Source organism: Pelophylax lessonae, assembly GCF_965119305.1.
Source record: "Pelophylax lessonae genome assembly, chromosome: 13".
NCBI classification, from domain to species: domain Eukaryota; kingdom Metazoa; phylum Chordata; class Amphibia; order Anura; family Ranidae; genus Pelophylax; species Pelophylax lessonae.
This window is the reverse complement of record NC_138780.1, coordinates 117,523,654-117,533,816: the sequence shown is the minus strand read 5'-3', so window position 1 is coordinate 117,533,816 and position 10,163 is coordinate 117,523,654.

Sequence of the window (10,163 nt, the reverse complement as noted above, 5' to 3'; positions counted from 1 at the left end):
TTTTTGCCATCAAATTACCTCTCCTCTGTCTGGGTGTCAGTTAATCACCTGCTGCTTTGGCGGGTGACATCAAGCCTGATTTTCTGCTATGGGACCTCTCTCCTCTGTCTGGATGCCAAGGGCCTACATTGTAGCTAATCACCTGCTGCTTTGGTGCGTGACATTAACCTCATTTTGCTGTCAAATGACCTCTCCTCTGTCTGGGTGTCAGGGGCCTAAAATTCTGTTAATCGCCTGCTGCTTTGGTGCGTGACATTAACCTCTTTTTGCTGTCAAATTACCTCTCCTCTGTCTGGGTGTCAGGGGCCTAAAATTCTGTTAATCTCCTGCTGCTTTGGTGCGTGACATTAACCTCGTTTTGCCGTCAAATGACCTCTCCTCTGTCTGGGTGTCAGGGGCCTAAAATTCTGTTAATCGCCTGCTGCTTTGGTGTGTGACATTAACCTCGTTTTGCTGTCAAATGACCTCTCCTCTGTCTGGGTGTCAGGGGCCTAAAATTCTGTTAATCGCCTGCTGCTTTGGTGCATGACATTAACCTCTTTTTGTCGTCAAATTACCTCTCCTCTGTCTGGGTGTCAGGGGCCTAAAATTGAGTTAATCGCCTGCTGCTTTGGTACGTAACATTAACCTCTTTTTGCCGTCAAATGACCTCTCCTCTGTCTGGGTATCAGGGGCCTAAAATTCTGTTAATCGCCTGCTGCTTTGGTGTGTGACATTAACCTCGTTTTGCTGTCAAATGACCTCTCCTCTGTCTGGGTGTCAGGGGCCTAAAATTCTGTTAATCGCCTGCTGCTTTGGTGTGTGACATTAACCTCGTTTTGCTGTCAAATGACCTCTCCTCTGTCTGGGTGTCAGGGGCCTAAAATTCTGTTAATCTCTTGCTGCTTTGATGCGTGACATTAACCTCTTTTTGCCATCACATGACCCCTCCTCTGTCTGGGCGTCAGGGGCCTAAAATTCTGTTAATCGCCTGCTGCTTTGGTGCGTGACATTAACCTCTTTTTGCTATCAAATTACCTCTCCTCTGTCTGGGTGTCAGGGGCCTAAAATTCAGTTATTCGCCTGCTGCTTTGGTACGTGACATTAACCTCTTTTTGCCATCAAATGACCTCTCCTCTGTCTGGGTGTCAGGGGCCTAAAATTCTGTTAATCGCCTGCTGCTTTGGTGCGTGACATTAACCTCTTTTTGCTGTCAAATAACCTCTCCTTTGTCTGGGTGTCAGGGGCCTAAATCTCTGTTAATCGCCTGCTGCTTTGGTGCGTGACATTAACCTCTTTTTGCCGTCAAATGACCTCTCCTCTGTCTGGGTGTCAGGGGCCTAAAATTCAGTTAATCGCCTGCTGCTTTGGTACGTGACATTAACCTCTTTTTGCTGTCAAATGACCTCTCCTCTGTCTGGGTGTCAGGGGCCTAAAATACTGTTAATCTCCTGCTGCTTTGGTGCGTGACATTAACCTCTTTTTGCTATCAAATTACCTCTCCTCTGTCTGGGTGTCAGGGGCCTAAAATTCAGTTAATCGCCTGCTGCTTTGGTGCGTGACATTATCCTCTTTTTGCCATCAAATGACCTCTTCTCTGTCTGGGTGTCAGGGGCCCTAAAATTCTGTTAATCGCCTGCTGCTTTGGTGCGTGACATTAACCTCTTTTTGCCGTCAAATTACCTCTCCTCTGTCTGTGTGTCAGGGGCCTAAAATTCTGTTAATCGCCTGCTGCTTTGGCGGGTGACATCAAGCCTGATTTTCTGTTATGGGACCTCTCTCCTCTGTCTGGGTGCCAAGGGCCTACATTGTAGCTAATCGCCTGCTGCTTTGGTGCGTGACATTAATCTCTTTTTGCCGTCAAATGACCTCTCCTCTGTCTGGGTGTCAGGGGCCTAAAATTCAGTTAATCGCCTGCTGCTTTGGTGCATGACATTAACCTCTTTTTGCTGTCAAATGACCTCTCCTCTGTCTGGGTGTCAGGGGCCTAAAATTCAGTTAATCACCTGCTGCTTTGGCGGGTGACATCAAGCCTGATTTTCTGCTATGGGACCACTCTCCTCTCTCTGGCTGCTGGGGCCTAAATAACTAAAAGTGGCCTTTTCCATTGCTTGGTGACATTAAGCCTGATTTTCTGCTATGGGACCTCTCCGTTTCTGTCTGGGTGTCAGGGGCCTATATAAATGATAATGGCCTGTTCCATTGCAGATTGACCTGAGGCCAGTGTTGCTGTTACGGGACCGCTCTCCTCTTTGCGGGTGCCATGGTCCTGAATTAGTGAATGAGGCCTTTGGCACTTCCGGGTGAAATCAATACTGTTTTGGCATGATTGTAACTCTCCTCTTTGTGGGTGCCATGGGTCTGAATCTGTGAATGAGGCCTGTGGCATTGCTGGATTAAACCAATACTGTCTTTGCGTGATTTTAACTCTCCTCTTTGTGGGTCCCATGGGCCTGAAAGTTTGAATGGGGCCTGTGGCCCTGCAGGCAGACATGATTCCTTCTTGGCTGTGATGACAACTTCAACTCCCATGTATGGCTGCCATTGGCCTGAGTCTGTGAGTGAGGCCTGTGACACTGCTGGCAGACTTGAATCTTTCTTGGCTGTGATGTGAACTTCAACTCCCATGTATGGCTGCCATGGCCCTGAGTCTGTGAATGAGGCCTGTGGCACTGCAGGCAGACATAAATCCTTTTTGGCTGTGATGAGAACTTCAACTCCCATAGCATTCCCAGATGATGCCACCCCAACAGCCTATTCCACCTCCTCCTCCAAGTTGCCAATTGATATTGGTTGATTTTTATTTATTTTATTTAATTTTAAGTCTTTTCCCTATCCACATTTATTTGCAGGGGATTTACCTACATTTTGATGCCTTTTGCAGCCCTCTAGCCCTTTCCAGGGCTTTTTTACAGCCTTTTTAGTGCCCAAAAGTTTGGGTCCCAGATGAATTTAATCGGGTTCGGGGTCAAGTTCAGGTTGAGTTCGGATCCCGAACCCGAACATTTTCGTGAAGTTCGGCCGAACTTCTTGAACCCGAACATCCAGGTGTCCGCTCAACTCTACTTATTACTCTTCAGTACATGGGTCTTATTCAAGGATTAAATACATTTTAATAGAGCATCAACTCCTAGTCTCCTTTAAGGATGTGATAATTAAGTCCATCACATTCTCTGATCACGCCCTGGTGATAGTGCAGTTAGATCTAGCTTCAGCAACACCTAGAGGTAGAGGTTGGAAACTGAATGACTCCCTCATTCAGGATTCTAAGATAGTCAAGAAAGTACAGAAGGAAATGGAGAGCTTCATCTGTATTAATGATACACCAGGGATTTCACTACCCTGTGGGAATCACATAAGGTCTATATGAGGGGCATATTAATAGGTATTGAGACACTAAGAAAAAATGAAAAGAAGGAGAGGAGGAACCAGCTACTTAGGGAGATACATAAACTGGAACAACAGACTAGACCCAAAGGCATCCCAGAGAAGAGAGAGTTTTTTTTTTTTACTTTATTTTTATTTGCATATAAAAAGAGAAAATTTTACAAAAGTATTCCCACAAGTTGGGATTTCACATATTCATATTAATTTGTATGGTTGATTATACAATATTTAATACTATAAATACCATAAAATTCCCCCTTTCTTTCCCCCCTCCCTCCTAAGGTTCCTCCCTCCCTGCCCATGGCGCTCCGTCCTTCGTCATTTCTCCAAATTGATCATGCTTAATTATTTATTTCTATGTATTTGGTTGATTTTTTTAAATCTATCCATTTTTCCCATTTTTTTTTCCATATTTATTGGAGTCTCCACCTGCGTATTACATATGTATTCCATATTAAAGTTGTTGTTTATTTTTCCACACCATTCCTTTACTTTTGGACTATCCTCTTCTCTCCACTTTTTTGGTATTGTTCCTTTTGCTGCATTTAACAAGGTTGGGACCAGAGTCATTTTATATTTTTTTAAGGACATTGTTGTTTTGTGGAATAGGCAAACCCAGGGATCGTTTGGTATTATTATTCTTTTAATTTCCCCGGTCAGTTGTCTGACCTCTGTCCAAAAATCCCTTATCTTGGGACACTCCCAAAATATATGGAACACCGTTCCTGTTTTTCCACATCCCCGCCAACATTTATCAGTCTTATCTAGTTGATAAGAGTTGAGAAGTTGAGAAGAGAGAGTTGATTCATAAGAGAGGTAAATTGAGGGAACTTATGGAGCAGGAGACAAAAAACGCATTTCATATAGTTATGAATGAAAAATATCAATGGGGAAATAAACCTGGTAAATGGCTAGCAAAAGCAGTGAGGGAGAAAAAAACGCATCCCAAATTCCCAAAATTAAAAACGAGAGTAGAGAAATTGTCCATTCATCCCCAGATATTGCTCAGGTGTTCCACTGGTATAATAGTCAGTTGTACAATGTTAGACACAAAGAGAAAGGTAGGGATAGAGGTAAGGAAGATCTGGCTGCGAGGGAATACCTGCAGGAGCTTGATCTCCCAAGACTACCCAGTGAGGAGTTAGAGGAGTTAGAGGATTTAGAGGCCCCAATCAGAGGGGAGGAGGTGGGGTGGGCGATAAAGAACATGGCCGTGGGGAAGAGCCCAGGCCCTGATGGATATTTGATCCTGTATTATAAAAGGTTTAAAAAAATTCTATTTCCCAAACTATGCGAATACTTTAATAAACTGGGAAAGGGAAGAATTTAAGAGAGGAGTCTTTGCTTGCTTATATAACCCTCATAATGAAGGAAGGGAAAGATCCCACAGCACCAACGAGCTATAGACCAATTTCCCTTTAAAATACAGATTTAAAAATCTTCTCAAAAATAAATAGCAGAAAGATTAAAATCTTTACTGCCAAAATGGATACACAATAAACAGGTGGGCTTCGTGTCTGGTCGGGAGGGGAGGGAAAACTGCTTTAAATCACTCCTTCTGATCCATGAAGTAAAAAAGAAGGATATACTGGCTGTACTATTGTCCATAGATGCTGAAAAGGCCTTTGACAGGGTCGATTGGGGGTTCATGTTTGAAACTCTGAGACACATTGGAGAAACGATGATAAGATGGATCTCTGCCTTTTATTACCATTCAACGGCAAGAATAAGAATGAATGGCAGTTTGTCCCTCCCCTTCGAACTACACAACGGGACTAGACAAGGGTGCCCCCTTTCCCCAATGTTGTTTGTCCTAGCTCTAGAACCCTTATTGGCAGCAATTCACTAAAATCTGGACATTAGGGGGTTAAGAGTGGGGAGTAAGGAGTACAAGGTGGCTGCATATGTGGATGATGTTCTATTCCTTTTCTCTAACCCAAGGCTAACACTGGTGCTGGAGGAATTAGGGAGATATGGGAAGCTATCAAACTAACAATAGCTAAATCGGAGCTCTTGAATATCACAATATCAAAGAGAGAACAACAGCAATTCAGCCTAAATTCCCCTTCGTATGGTGTAGAGAGCAACTGGGATACCTTGGCATTAAATTGACTACTTCGTCAGCGACTCTGTATAAGGCAAATTATATACCAATGTTCAATAAGGTAAAGGAGCAGCTGAACTCCCTGAGAAAATAGACCTCTTTCATGGCTAGGTAGAATAAACGCGGTAAAAATGAGCATTCTTCCCAAACTCATATACATATTCCAAATGGTCCCAATTAGCCTACCTCAAGTCTCAACAGCCCGATAAAGTGAGCCCCACCACCCTGTCTTCTCTCCAGCAGCTGAAAGGACTCCCAGGAGAAGGGCCAGTCCACGCTTATCTACAGCGGTGGGTATGTTCTACGAGAGATGCAGAGGTTGGATGGGTGAGTAACGCTGTTTTCTGGACAATTTGTTTGAGGTACTGGGTGGGTGCAGACATTGGGAGGGCCCGTGGAACACAATCTACCTTAGAGAGGTTGGAAAGTTCCTCACTCAGCCCCCTAGGCTCCTCTTATGTCTAAGTCACCCTGTGTCTATTAGGGACACAGGGTGACCAAGAAGCCCAGTCTGGCCTGCCCAAACCAGACTTCCACAGACTGATCGGCTATGAGAGCTCCATGCGCCTTGCAGGACAAACTTACAAACTATTTGGAACGTTGTCAAGGAAGCTGCCATGATGGATTGACTCTTTGGGACTTGTTACCCGACTAACTCAGGCACAGACCGATTGGAGGTCTGGTACCTGGTTAGTCTACCTTTGGGGATGAAGATATGTGACAGTACTAACCGTCACTATGAGTGAAAGACAGATACTTAATGGTTTGGATGGCTTCAGATGGGACAGTAATATCTGTCAGAAATATCTCTCAGGAAATGTATGAAGATGAATGGTTTGACTTTTCAGACTTTTGTTAGAATATTGCAGGAGTGTCTCATAGACCCTTGCTAGATAGTGAGATGGGGTTTGTTATTGGTAAGTGCCTGTATTCCATTGTTTCTGTCTGCTTTAACATAAACTTATTATGGGATGTATATGTGTATGTGGGTTGGCTGAGACGGGGGAGGGGAGATTGTCCCACAGTGTATATCTCTTTGTGCATGTTTTTGAATAAACAGTTTAAGTTTTATTTCACCCTCAATCGAGAGTCCTGTCTCTTCTTGGAGGAATGTGCTACAAGGGATTGCTATGCTCTTCATATTCCCTTGAATAATCACTAAGCTCTTGTAAGAGCTTGTTCCTGCTTCACTCATGGGGAAAGAGAGGTTTACCTACTGGAACCTGGAGCCTTGTCATAGGTCCAGGGTGGTTAGGAGATGACGAGACCCCAACCAAGCTGCTGTGGTTCGTGGGGTCTGCGGTGGTTTTGGTGTCTGGTGGAGTGCTTTGAGCCCTCGGGAAGCACTTGGAGCATCTGCCAACGGAGGTACCCAGTCAGGGTGCCAGTTGATCCATTACAGAAGTTATTTGTAAAAGTTATATATGCTTGTTAAACGGAGCAATGGCTTGAAAATTCTGATAGAAAATTCAATAAAATGTTAATATACAAAAAAGAAAATACTGCTATCTATAGGAAGATTATTCAATATGAAGATTATTCAATTGCAAACAAAAAACTGTAGGCCAGTCCAGTGTAACCCCTCCTACTACCAGCATGGTTTTCTTTAATCAAGACGCTTCTTTACATTACTGTTAGAGCTGATCTCTCCAATTGCAACTTTCCGTTGTGTGGTTGTATTCAGCCTGGCATTTTGCGTGCCACTGAGTGCTGGACTGGTAGTTGAGGTGATAGCTTGGAAAAAAACCTTCAGTCACGAGTTCCACATAGGGCACTTTGCAGACTCCGCACTGGTAACAAACTAGCTGCAAAGTGCTTTTTAGGTTCAGAGATGTCTCAGCGCTTGTCCTGCCTAATTGTTCTTCCAAGCCAGTCCTTGGACTATGGAAAGGCAAACATTTCTACTAACAAATACATATGAATTTCATTCTCATTCATCAAAAGAGAAGTTTTTTTTTTTTTTAATTTATGCTTAGCTAGGTGGATGCAGCATCTGTCCACTGGTGCCCCTGCACTGAGAGCTAAGTGATCGGTTCTGACAGCTCCCCGAGCAAAGAGCTGCTGACTGTAAGTCAGCAGCTCTCTGCTCTGCCCCCTCCTCGCTCACTGGAGCACAGAGCTGTGGAAGTGCGGGGTGCGGCCAACTCAGGCTCTCAGTGGCTCGCTGAGAGGCTGAGCCGGGTGTCAGTCCACTTCTGTGATGTTCAGCCTGCTCTCTTCTGAAAATGGGTCACAGGAATGCATAACAAACTGCACTCCTGTGATCCATAGGAGATGTACAGCCAAACGAGCTTTGGCTGTACATCTCCTTTAAGGGACACAGGAAGCCTTTAACATTTGGGTTATACTGCCATATACAGGAGAATTAGACACTGGCAAAAAATAACTGTATGCCAGTCCAGAGTAACCCCTCCTACTAGCAGCATGCCTCAGTTTTTAATAATGTCCTAGAACAGGGATTCCCAAACTACGGCCCTGCAGCTGTTGCAGAACTACACATCCCAATTGTAAAACTCTGACATCCACATACATGACTAGGCATGATGGTAATTGTAGTTCCTGAACAACTGCAGGGCCGTAGTTTGGGAATCCTTGTCCTAGAAGAATGGACACCTTTTCTTCAGCTCTGCTGTATAAAAGACCAACATATTTTTGCTATCACCATATTTTTCTTCGACAAAGTTTTTCCTACATCAGAACCTTCTCTACCAGTGGCGGCTGGTGCTCAAAATTTTTGGGGGGGCGCAAAAAGAAAAATGTAATAGGTATTGCTTCGCGCCAAAAAACGCAGTAAAAAATTGCGTGACTTTGAAGCTGTGCCCCCTTCAATGCAATGAACACTGTGCTGTGCCCCCTTCAATGCAATAAACACTGTGCTGTGCCCCCTTCAATGCAATGAACACTGTGCTGTGCCCCCTTCAATGCAATAAACACTGTGCTGTGCCCCCTTCAATAGAATGAACAATGTGCTGTGCCCCCTTCAATGCAATGAACACTGTGCTGTGCCCCCTTCAATGCAATGAACACTGTGCTGTGCCCCCTTCAATGCAATAAACACTGTGCTGTGCCCCCTTCAATAGAATGAACAATGTGCTGTGCCCCCTTCAATGCAATGAACACTGTGCTGTGCCCCCACAATGCAGAGTTCAGCGTGCATGTCCCTTTCAATGCAGAGCGCCACAGCATTGTCCCCAATCACTGCAGAGCGCCACAGCATTGTCCCCATTGATTGCAGAGTGCCCACAGCATTGTCCCCCAATGATTGCAGAGTGCCACAGCATTGTACCCCAATGATTGCAGAGTGCCCACAGCATTGTACCCCAATGATTGCAGAGTGCCACAGAATTGTACCCCAATGATTGCAGAGTGCCACAGCATTGTACCCCAATAAATGCAGAGTGCCCACAGCATTGTACCCCAATGATTGCAGAGTGCCCACAGCATTGTACCCCAATGATTGCAGAGTGCCACAGAATTGTACCCCAATGATTGCAGAGTGCCACAGCATTGTACCCCAATGATTGCAGAGTGCCACAGCATTGTACCCAAATAAATGCAGAGTGCCCACAGAATTGTACCCCAATAAATGCAGATTGCACACAGCATTGTCCCCCAATAAATGCAGAGTGCCCACAGCATTGTACCCCAATAAATGCAGAGTGCCCACAGCATTGTCCCCCAATCAATGCAGAGACCAGCGTGCGTGCTCCCTTCAATTTAATGCACTTACCTGGCGGCGGCGGCGGGTTCTTCCCTCCTCGATCCAGTCCGTCCTCTCTGCGGCGGCGGCGGCGGGAAGGAGAGCGGCTTCTCCCTCGTCCTCCGAGCGGCGGTGACGGTGAGTGACTGACTCACGCACCGGCACCGCCCCCATTGTGACGTCAGGGATCGGATGTCCTGGATGATGATTGGTCCAGGCTGGAGACTGGACCAATCACAGTCAGGATATCCGAAAGTGGGGGTGTCCAATCGCAAGGACTTGCGCTCGGGTTACGCCCCCAGAAGGCAGCCGATCGGCGCCTCTTCTGGGACGTAAACCCCACCCCCCCCCCCTAGCCACCACTTCCATTACAGAGGCCGGCGAACCCAATTTTTTTTTTGTAAAACTTTATTTGTTCGCTTTGTCATTTTTTTTTTCTTTTTTTTTTTCTTTTTTTTAGGGGTAGGGGGGCGGCGCCCTGGCGCCCCCTATGCACGGGCCGCCACAGTTCTCTACATTGCTGTTAGAGCTGGTCTCTCCAATTGCAACTTTCCAGCATGGCTGTTAGACATGTGCATTTCGTTTCAGTCTGAATACAAATTTTTGACAGATTTTTAGTTACACACATAATTTGAATCGGTCAATCATTTTTCGACCGATCCAAATTATAATCGATCTGAAAATTTAAATTCCATTAGAAAACAAATAAACAAAACAAATTTTAATGGATTTCAACTAAATTTGTTACTATTCGTTACTATTTAATTCGGAGATTTGGAATCGACCGATTCAAATTCCGTGTGAAGAATAGCTGGTTGTTAAGCAGCGAGCCGGAAAGCCGCATCCTTAACCGCTTGCCGACTGCTCACAGTATATTTACTGCGGCAGTCAGCCCCTCACAGGCAGCCTGTGAGGCTCTGGGGAGCGAGTGCGCGCCCGCGGAGGCGCGCTCCCGCTCCTGCGCGGTCACGGACCCCCCCGCGCGTGTGACCG